Raw genomic sequence first — 11,716 nt, 5'->3', positions numbered from 1 at the left:
AAGGAAGTAATAATACTCAATTTACCTTTCAATCACGTTTGTGGTTTAGATCAGGTCAACAGCAGTGGACCTAATCGAAACCACAAACAAGAACGCATGAGATGCAATTTAAAATTCAAAAATTATCGCCTTCTCTTAGATTCCCTACTTTAACTGCAGTTGCTGTTGACGCAAGTTTTCTAGACTTATTGTACATCATTTCAACCCTCGATGCCCTTAAGGCTGTTTTCTTAGTCTTCTGTTGTTTTCTATCTAGGTGATAATCCCGAACATGCTACCTAGTTGCAGCTCCTTAGCAAAGTGTCCATCTGCATTATTTTTATTTTAGAGAGACAACATACGAATTTACATTACCGAATACACTTTCATATTTGTACTTGATTCAGATTTCTCATGTTTTAAGATAATTCCATCGGTCAGATTCGCTAGAAGTTACTTTCTACCCTATGTCTCTTTTTTAATTAGCTCACAGATTATATAGTTTTTCATCAACTCCCCTTTCCCTCGCAGGCATTCTCCTTCAGCTCCGTTGGCGTATAATCATCTTCTCAATCAACCCTATTATATAAATTTGGTCTAGAGGAATTTATATTAGTTTTTTATTCTTGTTTAATGTAGTGCGAGGCTTCGAAGGTGTTCTCAGAGTCCAATGCACACTTAAAGTTAAGTCCAATCGCTATTGGTTCTCTACAATAACACCAAATATTAATTCCTTCTCAAAACTTAAGACGCATAAACATGAGCAACATCCGTCAGTAATTCGTAACGGGGTATCTGCACCATCTTCATGAGACCCTCAGCCTTATCAATTCGAACCCATCAAACTTTACTGTACAATGCAGGATCTTGTTTGAATGATCAGTGTCTAATCGATTAAAAACTGCATTCACAAAAATATTATATTTTGTGTGTGTTGTCTCGGTGACCTTATCAGTAATACTACTTAACTCACACACATATGATAGTGGATCCATCTGCGTGCACCCTATTCTTCCTAGCCCATCTATGGATTAAATTAAATAAACAGATGACTAGCAAGTTGCAACAGACGCCACATATATTGGAAAAGCAAACTGATATATCCATCTGTTGTAACAGATTGTCAATATGTTGTAAGTTATCTGACGAATGAAATATATTTTGCAACAGATTACCCATCTGTTAGATTTATTTTAAAGCAATTTTCTTTTCTTTCTGAAATACAATAAAAAGATAAAATGTTGTATTTAGATCCTTTTTTTAAATTTACATATTCGAAAAGTCACCAATTTTATTTAATTAAGGGATATGAACAGTCGGGACTTTTTGTTTGACTAACCCATTCCAATTCAATCATTTATAAATAGGTCCCTCCTTACTCGTTCATTCTACTACACTTACAAATATGGCTAATCCAGATTCGTACAAGAAGATTCATATCAAGTCCTTGCAGGAATTTCAAAGGCAGTTTGATGAACTCCAGAGAGATTTGGCCGACTTCGGGGCAAGGCTGAGGAGGGCCCTGCTACTTCCAGATGAAAATTATCCGGTTGACAATACTAATAGTAATAATAATAATAGTAATGATAATAATAATAATAGTAGTAATAATAATTAGGTTATGTTTTTTTTCTTTTAGCGTATGTATGTATTTTCCTCCTTTTGTATATCGGATCAACCCAAGGAATTCAAAAATCTATGTTTGGTGGTTGACTTTGAATTTTTAATTCTTATTTAGTATTTAATTATCATTCTTGCTTGTTCCTTATTCTAAACATGTCGACAGAGGTTAATCTGATACGACAGATCGATCATATATTGCAACAGACGATTATTAATAAAAAAGGGTTATTGTTATTGAGAGGGTGAAAAGACATGAATTTCCGATTATTTAATATGAAAAACGATTCGTAAATAAATAATAAGGAAATAAATGATAAACACAATTTATAACCGTAACAGAATGGTTATTTAATTTTAATAACTGATCGTGACTCTTCGACATATTTATTTTTAAATCTATTTTTTTAATTTATATAATAAAAGTCACCAAATTTGGATTAAAGATATGTTAATTATTAAAAAAGATAGCTACATATGTGCAACAGATATATTATCTGATGCAACAGATTGTAGATTTATTACAACAAATGGTATATCTGTTGCAACTCAAAAAAACGGTTACTGAAAAGAACTTATCAAGTCATAACTTTCCACAGTAATCAAAAAGCCACCAGTATTAATAAATGGAGCTGAAAAGTCGCATTTTTTTATTTTTGAATCTGCTTTTTTAATTTATATAATAAAAAATTCACCAAATTTGAATTAAAGATAAAGATATGATTATTATTAAAAAGATATATGTTGCGACAGATATATTATCTATTACAACAGATGGTAAATTTATTCCAACAAATTTTATATCTGTTGTCACAGATGGGTTATCTGATGCAACATATATATAATTTGTTGTCACAACTCAAAAAAATGATTACTGAAAAGAATTTTATCAAGTCACAATTTTTCATAGTAATCAAAAAGTCACCAATATTAATAAATAGAGGTGAACAGTCGTGCCTTTTTGGCTAACTCATTCAAATTCAATCCTCTATAAATAGGTCCCTCCTTACTCGTTCATTCTACTACACATATCTATTTATTTCTTGCTCTTGCCTTTTATATTACACCTTCAACTATTTTCTCCTCAAGAACTTGATTGATTTTTCCTGTCTCTGGTAAGTTTTTTTCTTATTTTTTGTGTAAATATACGCTGTATTACTTTTGGATTCTTTTCTTTACTTTTATTTTTGCGTTTTTCTCAATTTATGTGTGTTCTAGATATGGACGATCCAGTGTGGGATGTCGCTATTTTACGAGACGATGTATGGAAACTACAGAGGCAGGTACATAATATACAATGGGAGTCGGCCGCTGTCAAAGTAAGGATGTTGTGGGAGATCTGCAGGATAAGAAGGGCGTTGTTGCTGCTTGTCAAAGATACGGTTGGCAATAATAATAATAATAATAAAGAATCTGTTAACAATAATTAGATTATTTTGTTTCTTCTTTCTTTCTAAGTCTGTATATGTATTTTTATTTGTTTTAGTTTAATAAAAAATCATGTTTGATCAACTTTGATTGTTTTAATTCATATTTAATTTTCATTCTATCTATTATCTTCTCAACAAACATGTCAACGATTGGACGTAAGGGGTAATTTTAAATCCAGTAGCAATAGCAAGATTTAAGATTTATCTTTTGGGTTTGTGGCAGGGCCTGATTTATGTTATTCCAAACAGATTACTCATATGTTGCAACAGATAACTAGTCTGTTTCAACAGATAACTCCCTCCATCTCAAATTATCCTACCCATCCCAAATTGAGATGGCACATTGATTAAGAAAAAAAATTAATAACATGCCTAGTTTACCATAATACCCCTATTAAATGATGTTTACCTTTTAATTTGAATAAAAAGTGATTAATGCAAAGGGTAAAACATAGAATTTTTTTTTCTCTTTTTGATTAATACAAAAAGACAAGTAAAATGAGAAATCAAATTAGAAAATTGCAGACGGATAATTTGAGATGGAGGAAGTATTTAATTTTCATTTTGTTTATTATATTCTCAACAAAAATGTCGATGATTGGACGTAAGAAATAATTTTGAATCCAGTAGCAATAGCAAAACATAGTGGTTATCTGTTGGGTTTGTGGCAGGGGCTAATTTGTTTTGTTCCAAATAGATTAATCAGTCTGATGCAACAGATAACTAGTCTGTTGCAACAGATTACTCATCTGATGCAATAGATGAGTGATCTGTTTAAATTGTGGGCACTTATGTTGGATTCATGATCGGCTTCTATCTATTGTTGGAAAAACACCAGTAACTTTGTAACCCAGATGACAAATTCAACTAAAAATCATAATTTGACTTACCAAGGTCTCCTATGAAGTAATGTCAAAGTGAAAAGTGATGATGTTCGAAACAAAATTTGACCTAAGAAATTGGTAAATTAGCAACAGTAGCGGTATTAACAACAACAATGGTCGACAAAAAGAAGATGAAGATGATAATGAAGTAGAAGATAATGATAAGGAAGCAGAAAATGATGAATAAAGAAGCAGCAACAACGATGAAAACAATAATCGTGAAGAGAGAAAACAACAACGGATGAGAAGAAAGAGAAACACATCTTTTTTCCCTCCATTTTCTTTTATATTAACTAACATTTAGATCAAAGTATAAATTTAAAAACTTGTGGGTCACTTTCAAACTTCTCCAACTTTCTTAATCCATAATAAAGTAATTGTCACCTCCACTTAATAATTAAGACTTGTGTCACATACACCTCATTTTAAAACTCTTTTGTCACCTACAACCCAAAGCCCCTAGTTTCTTCATATTTAATGTATAACTTGTAATTTTTTATGTTATTGCTAAAATTCTCATTGCACATTTTGACCAAGATAAATTTTTATAAGTCTTTAAAAATGTATGACATATTAAAAGATCACTAACTTAAATTTTCAAAGAGTACATATTATATTTTTTTATAAAACATAAAGTACATGAATACTGACTCATAAAATTTTCACCAAACATGTAGAAAATAAAATGAATATGCAACATAACCTGTATATTCAGTTGACTTGATAAATCAAGAAAAATCTATTCTAAAACAATACTCACAGTAAATTGAGATTCTAGCGATTAACACAATAAGATAAGTTATGGCAGAAATAACTTGCACAATTCATCTTCTCCAACATGTTATGACAGAAATTAATTAGCTTTTACTGAGTGTAGCCTTCTTATATAGTGGTAATTGTTATGGCATTAGAACTTCTAGATTAATTGCAGTTGGTACAATATTTTTTTTCCATATATATGTATATAATTGTTAATTGATTATTCATTTTCTATTTGTATTTCTCAATAAATATTGTCATGCTTCCTTAATTGACTTACATTGAATGAAATCATAAATACTTTTTGTCATATAAATATTCATTTTATGGTAATACTTCAATTGCATATATTCTAATTTATTAGTAACTCACACCTACACTTCATCATATAAAAATTAATATAAATTTTTATTGATATTTTTATTATTAAGAAATATTTATTCCTAATTCATTTTATTCATCTGCACGTTTAAATTTTTATATAGATAATTTAATCTTTTTTAATTAATTTTTGTTCATCAAAACGAAGTATCTTTTTCAAATTTAATTATTTTAAAATCCAAAATTATTCTTACAGAAATATATAAGGTTATATAATTGATCAATTAACGAATAACTTTGTAAGGCAAAATTTTATTTGACTTCGAATATTAATTAGGACTATGTAATTTTAGTAGTTATTTTCGATAAACATTATGCAATTTTTCTGTGTAGTAATATTCATTCTACACTCCTTTTAAATTCAAGACTGTCATTTATTCATTTCCTAATATAGAATGATAGTGTAATTAATCATTAATAGTTATTTTTAATTATGAAAATCTTTTCATTAAGTATGAATGCATATTGTTTTAAATATAGATTACTTGAAATATATTGAAATAAATTTCTTCCATTTTGTAGTCTAAAGTTACCATTTGAGTGATCACATCTTTTTCATAATAGTTTTAATTTTGGAATAACACTTTGATTATTATTTTTTTTCCATATAAGTTGTTTGATTACTAATTGTTTATTCTCTTAATTGATATTTCTTGATACTTTCTTGATTTAGTCAATTGTAATTAAATCATAAATATATTTTTATATAATATTGTTATTTAAATTAATTAGATACATATTTTGAGTGATGACATTTTTTTATAATATTTTTAATTTTGGAAGGACTCATTTGTCATAATAATCTTTTCCATATAAGTTACTTGATTATTAATTTGTTATTCTCTAATTAATTTTCTTGTAATACTTTCTTGATTTACTAAATTGTAATGAAATCATAAATGTTTATTAAATAATATTATTATTTAAATTAATTATGTATATTTTTTTAGGGATAACGTCATTTTCATAATGTTTTTTTTATTTTTAAATGACTTTTTGATTATTATAATCTTATTTATATAAGTTACGTAATGATTATTTACTAATTGATTTTATTTGTGGCATTAGAACTTCTAGATTAATTGCAGTTGGTACAATATTTTTTTTCATATATATGTATATAACTTTTAATTGATTATTCATTTTTCTATTTAAATTTCTCAATCAATTTTGTCATGCTTCTTTAATTGACTTACATTGAATGAAATCATAAATACTTTCTGTCATATAAATATTTATTTTATGGTAATACTTCAATGGAATATATTCTAATTTATTAGTAACTCACACATACATTTCATCATACAAAAATTATTATAAATTTTTATTGATATTTTTATTATTAAAAAATATTTATTCCTAATTCATTTTATTAATCTGCACGTTTAAATTTTTATATAAGATAATTTAATTTTTTTTAATTAATTGTAGTTCATCAAAACGAAGTATCTTTTTCAAATTTGATTATTTTAAAATCTGAAATTATTCTTACAGACATATCTAAGGTTACATAATTGGTCAATTAAAGAATAACTTTATAAGGCAAATTTTTATTTGACTTCGAATATTAATTAGGACTATATAATTTTAATAGTTATTTTCGATAAACATTATGCAATCTTTTCTATGTAGTAATATTCATTTTTAAAAAATTTCAATATTTATTTATTTTCAATCTACCCCACTTTTAAATTCAAGACTATCATTTATTCATTTCCTAATATAGAATGATAGTGTAATTACTCATTGATAGTTATTCTTAATTATGAAAATCCTTTCATTAAATATGAATGGATTTTGTTTTAAATATAGATTACTTAAAATATATCGAATGAAAATTCTTCCGATAAATATGAATGCATATTTTTTGAATAAAATTACTTGAAATAAATTTCCTCCATTTTCTAATCCAAAGTTACCATTTGAATGATCACATTTTTTTCATAATATTTTTAATTTTGGAATAACTCTTTGATTATTATATCTTTTTCCATATAAGTTGTTTGATTACTAATTGGTTATTCTCTTGATTGATATTTCTTGATACTTTCTTGATTTAGTCAATTGTAATCAAATCATAAATGTTCTTTTTTATATAATAGTGTTATTTAAATTAATTATATACATATTTTGAGTGATGACATCTTTTTCATAATATTTTTAATTTTGGAAGGACTCATTTGTCATAATAATCTTTTTCATATAAGTTACTTGATTATTAATTAGTTATTCTCTAATTGATTTTTTTTATAGTACTTTCTTGATTTACTAAATTGTAGTGAAATCATAAATTTTTTTTAAATAATATTATTATTTAAATTAATTGTGAATATTTTTTAGGGATAACATCTTTTTCATAATATTTTTCAAATTTTGAAATGACTTTTTGATTATTATAATCTTATTCATATAATTTGCATGATTACTATTTACTAATTGATTTTTTTTGGTAATATTTTCTTGATTTACTCAATTGTAGTAAAATCATAAATATTTACTTTTTATAATACTATTATTTATGTTGTTTAAATTAATTGTTCACATATTTTAAGGAATGACATCTCTATTACAATATTTTTTATTTTGGAATGACTTTTTGGTCATAGTAATATTTTTCATATAAATTGCTTGATTACTAATTGGTTATTCACCAAAATAAATTTTGTTGCCAACAAAATAGATTCTTGTTGTCAAAATGCCAAGTGACTAGTTCTTAATATGCCACTTGGCTTAATTTTAGACTAACTTCTTTATTTTATTAAATACATAGATACAATGTTGCATAAATTAATTTATGTAATATGATTGAATGCAACATTGGAAAAAAAGGATTTGTTGAATTTGTTGAAGAATCATTCTTCTTTTGAAGAGTAATAATATAGAACATAGGGTGGCCCCAAAACATTCTCTAGCCAATAGCTCTAAAATCCTAAAATCTGCCTATTTGTTTTGGTGACTATAGTTGCCATGGCTGTTGGACAGCCTTCACTGGAGGGTGTTCAACAACTAGTTGCTATAAACATTACCGTGCAACCCTGCACCATCACGTATGTCTCTACACCACATCCATCACCAACACAATATCAAACTGATCTCACTAAAAAGTACATACTTCCTTCGTTTAAAAAAGAATGACGTACTTTTCTTTTTAGTTCATTTCAAAAAAAATGACTTCTTTTCCTTTTTAGCAATATTTTAATTTCAACTTTCCACATGACATATTTAAGACCACAAGATTAAAGGACATTTTGATACATTTGACACAACTTTAATTTAAGACCACAAGATTCAGGATGAAGTGATATGCTAATTGAATCTTTAATTAAAATGAGATAAAATTCACGAGTTATTATGTGTTTACAATGTGCGGGAGTGTCGTCATATGATAAATTAGTTTGCTGACTTGGAGTTGGTTGGTAATGAGGTTGGAGGATTAATAAACCTCTTTATAATTATCTCAATTGGAATATAACCAACATGTTAATTTTTTGACTATACATTGTAGTTGTCATAGTTGTAGCGAAAATAACCTATCAATGGCAAAAATAGACAAATTAATTTGAGACATAATTTACTAAAGCAACTGCTATGGATGAAATTATTTGCATAAATTATGTGTACTCAAAGGTAAATCTGATCAATTTACAGACTAAAATAAATATGGGGAATGAACAAGAATAGCCACTCGGCTAAAAGAATTGTCGCCGAGAGGTCATTGATTTTGAATTTTCAAAATATAGTCATTTAGACCATTTTTTGCTACTGCCTTCATTTTTTTTTTCTTGTCTTTTAGCTATTTTTTTTTAAATTGCTGCTACACCCTTTTTAAAAATTCATTGCTTGCCCTCTTTTTCTAAAAAAATCTTTTTTGTCTTTTTTTCATTGTTTTTTAACAGCTCCATTTTTTTTTAAAAGAAGTTATTCTTCTAATTGGTGTAGTTTTTCTAACACTCAAATACGATTTTATAACATTGTAATTGTTGCTCTTCTTTTTTATCAATCAAATACAATATTTGATATCAAATACAACATTTGATATCAAATACAACATTTGATATCAAATACATGAATCTTTGATACCAAATACATATTTTATACAATAATTATATAAAAGTGTATCAATGTGGTACAAAAATGTATCAATTAAGTATAGAGACTGTATGTGTCCAATTGGGCCAAATAACTAAAACAACGGAAATAAATTGGCTTGACTGGCTCCAATTGTCCACATTTTGAAATTGTGGGTCATTTCTTTTTACAGTGGTCAGCCCATGTCCTTTTCCCAATAAATATCGAGGTGAGTGAGACTTCAATTAATTTGTGAAGATCAACAATGATGGTCACCTAATTTATGTTATTGGAGGTGTCATAAATTAGGTTCATGTGGATAATAATGTCATTATTTGGTAAAATAAATACTATGAAATCATGTTCTTCTATAATGTGTGAATATAGTGCAATGCTACAAGGCAAAATGAGATTTAGTTAAACTCTTAATTCAATTCATATACTTTATAGGTGATATATTGTTCTACAAAATATATTTGATTAGAGAATCTGTTAAAGTATGGAGTAATGACGCTTCTATACAATTGTGAGAAGTTTATAGAGCACTCATAAATACCAAGACACACATATAACCTCTTAGCATAAAATTGTGGTAACGAGAAAGACCGTGCGGGTACAATGTGATATAATAAAATCCTAAACTTACAAAAGAATTCTTTGTTCATCGAAGTTTTAAATTTCATAAATTATTCTATAAATTTAATTTTATTTTATTTTATCTCGGTTTGATTCATAATATACTAGACACTAAATTCAAAGTATTATCCTCATGTGAAACCCAACAAAATTTCTCATTTCCTTCTATTCCTTAATACTTTTTCTTTTTTTTTTAGATACGTGGGGGATTGTGGAAAAAAGTAATTGTAATATCTTAAAATAAGAATATATATTATTTAATAGGTTCATCCATTCATATCTTATTAATGAGTATTTCCTATATTCATTGTGGTTGAATATCTAGTTTAGATTAGCCATAATTTTTAATATTTGGCCATAATTTTTTAATCATTAAGACATTTGATAATTTATGAATAACCATTACTAACATCAAATGACATTTATGTGCGTGATGGTTACAATATCAATTGTAACATTCTTCAACTTGTTCTTAAAAACTCTCCCGTGCTTTCTCTTTGATGAGTAGTGTAAGAGAAAATATTGAGAGAAATTTATCTTTTTGATATTTTGTTTTGGTGGATTTTCTTCTCTAGTTAAATCTTTCTAGTTTTTATGCTCATAATTTTATACAAGAAGAGCTAGTGAATTCTTGGGGATACACTTACATCGAGTGAAATATTCTTAAGGACAGTGTCTTTGACATACCTCAAGCTTTGAAGAATGAAAAAAAATTATTTATATAGTAAAAAGTATATAGTTTACAACAAAAATATCCATGATTTTATTTATTACTTAAAATAATCATTATTATTAAAATGACCATTAGGCCATTTTCTTCTTCCTCTTTTTTGAGAAGTAATTTTTCTTTTCAAAAAAACTTTTTGTTGTTCTTTTTTGTGCCTTTTTTTTTAATTAAAAAATATTGTTCTCGCTTTTTCTTTCAAACTTTTTCCGTATAATTTTTTTATGTATCAGTATTGTATAAATGGTGTATAAAAATGTTTATATGATGTACAAATAGCTATTAATGTATATGTAATGTATCTACATTGTATAAATAATATATAAACGTGAATCGATATTGTATAAATAGTGTATAAACATATATTTATATATATATATATATATATATATATATATATATATATATATATATATGATGTACAAATAGGTATGTTGTGTATATGTAATATATCAATATTGTATAAATGTATATTTATATTGTATAAATAGGTACGTAATGTATTGACATTATATGAATGGTATATAATCGTGTATACAAGTTTGAATTTGTTCATTTGGAATCTGGGTGTAGATCTAATCCGAGTAAAAAGAAATAAAGATAAACAATCATGTAATGTACCAATATCGATATTTATTTGACTATCATACATTTCCACCTTAATAAATAAAAGTATAAACAAAAAAACTCAAAAAACATGAATATTTATATTTTCCATAAAAAAAGTGAAATAATTAGAAGATAAAAAAAGTTTTTTTAGAAAGAAAAACAAAATAAAGTTAAATAACGTAAAAAAATTTTAACCAAAGAAATAGCATAATAAATTTTTTATTTATATTAGGAATAAAAGGGCCAAATGGCCGAATTATAGGCACTAGAAAAAACGATACAAAACATGATTAAGATATGCAAATGGCCAGCGGCTATTTTTGGTATATGAGCTGAAAGTATGGATGTCAAGTGGGTCGGGCTGGGCCAACCCGAAATCGGCCGGTGTTATTTAATCGGGTTGAGAGTCGGTCTGGGTCCGGGTTATGGTCTAAGTGGGCCGGGCCGGGCCGGGTCCAACAGTAAAAAAATCAAAAACCACCCTAACCCGACCCACTTAACCCAACCCGGTCAAACTCACCTAAACCTGGTCAAACTCGATTAAAAAATCGGTCAAAAATATAAAAGAAAAAAAACTTTTTTTCAATATACATTATATATACCCACCTATATACATTATGAATACG

The sequence above is a fragment of the Capsicum annuum genome, chromosome 11, assembly GCF_002878395.1.
Source record: "Capsicum annuum cultivar UCD-10X-F1 chromosome 11, UCD10Xv1.1, whole genome shotgun sequence".
Lineage (NCBI taxonomy): Eukaryota > Viridiplantae > Streptophyta > Magnoliopsida > Solanales > Solanaceae > Capsicum > Capsicum annuum.
The sequence above is the reverse complement of the archived record's forward strand: the minus strand, read 5'-3'. Positions refer to the sequence as shown.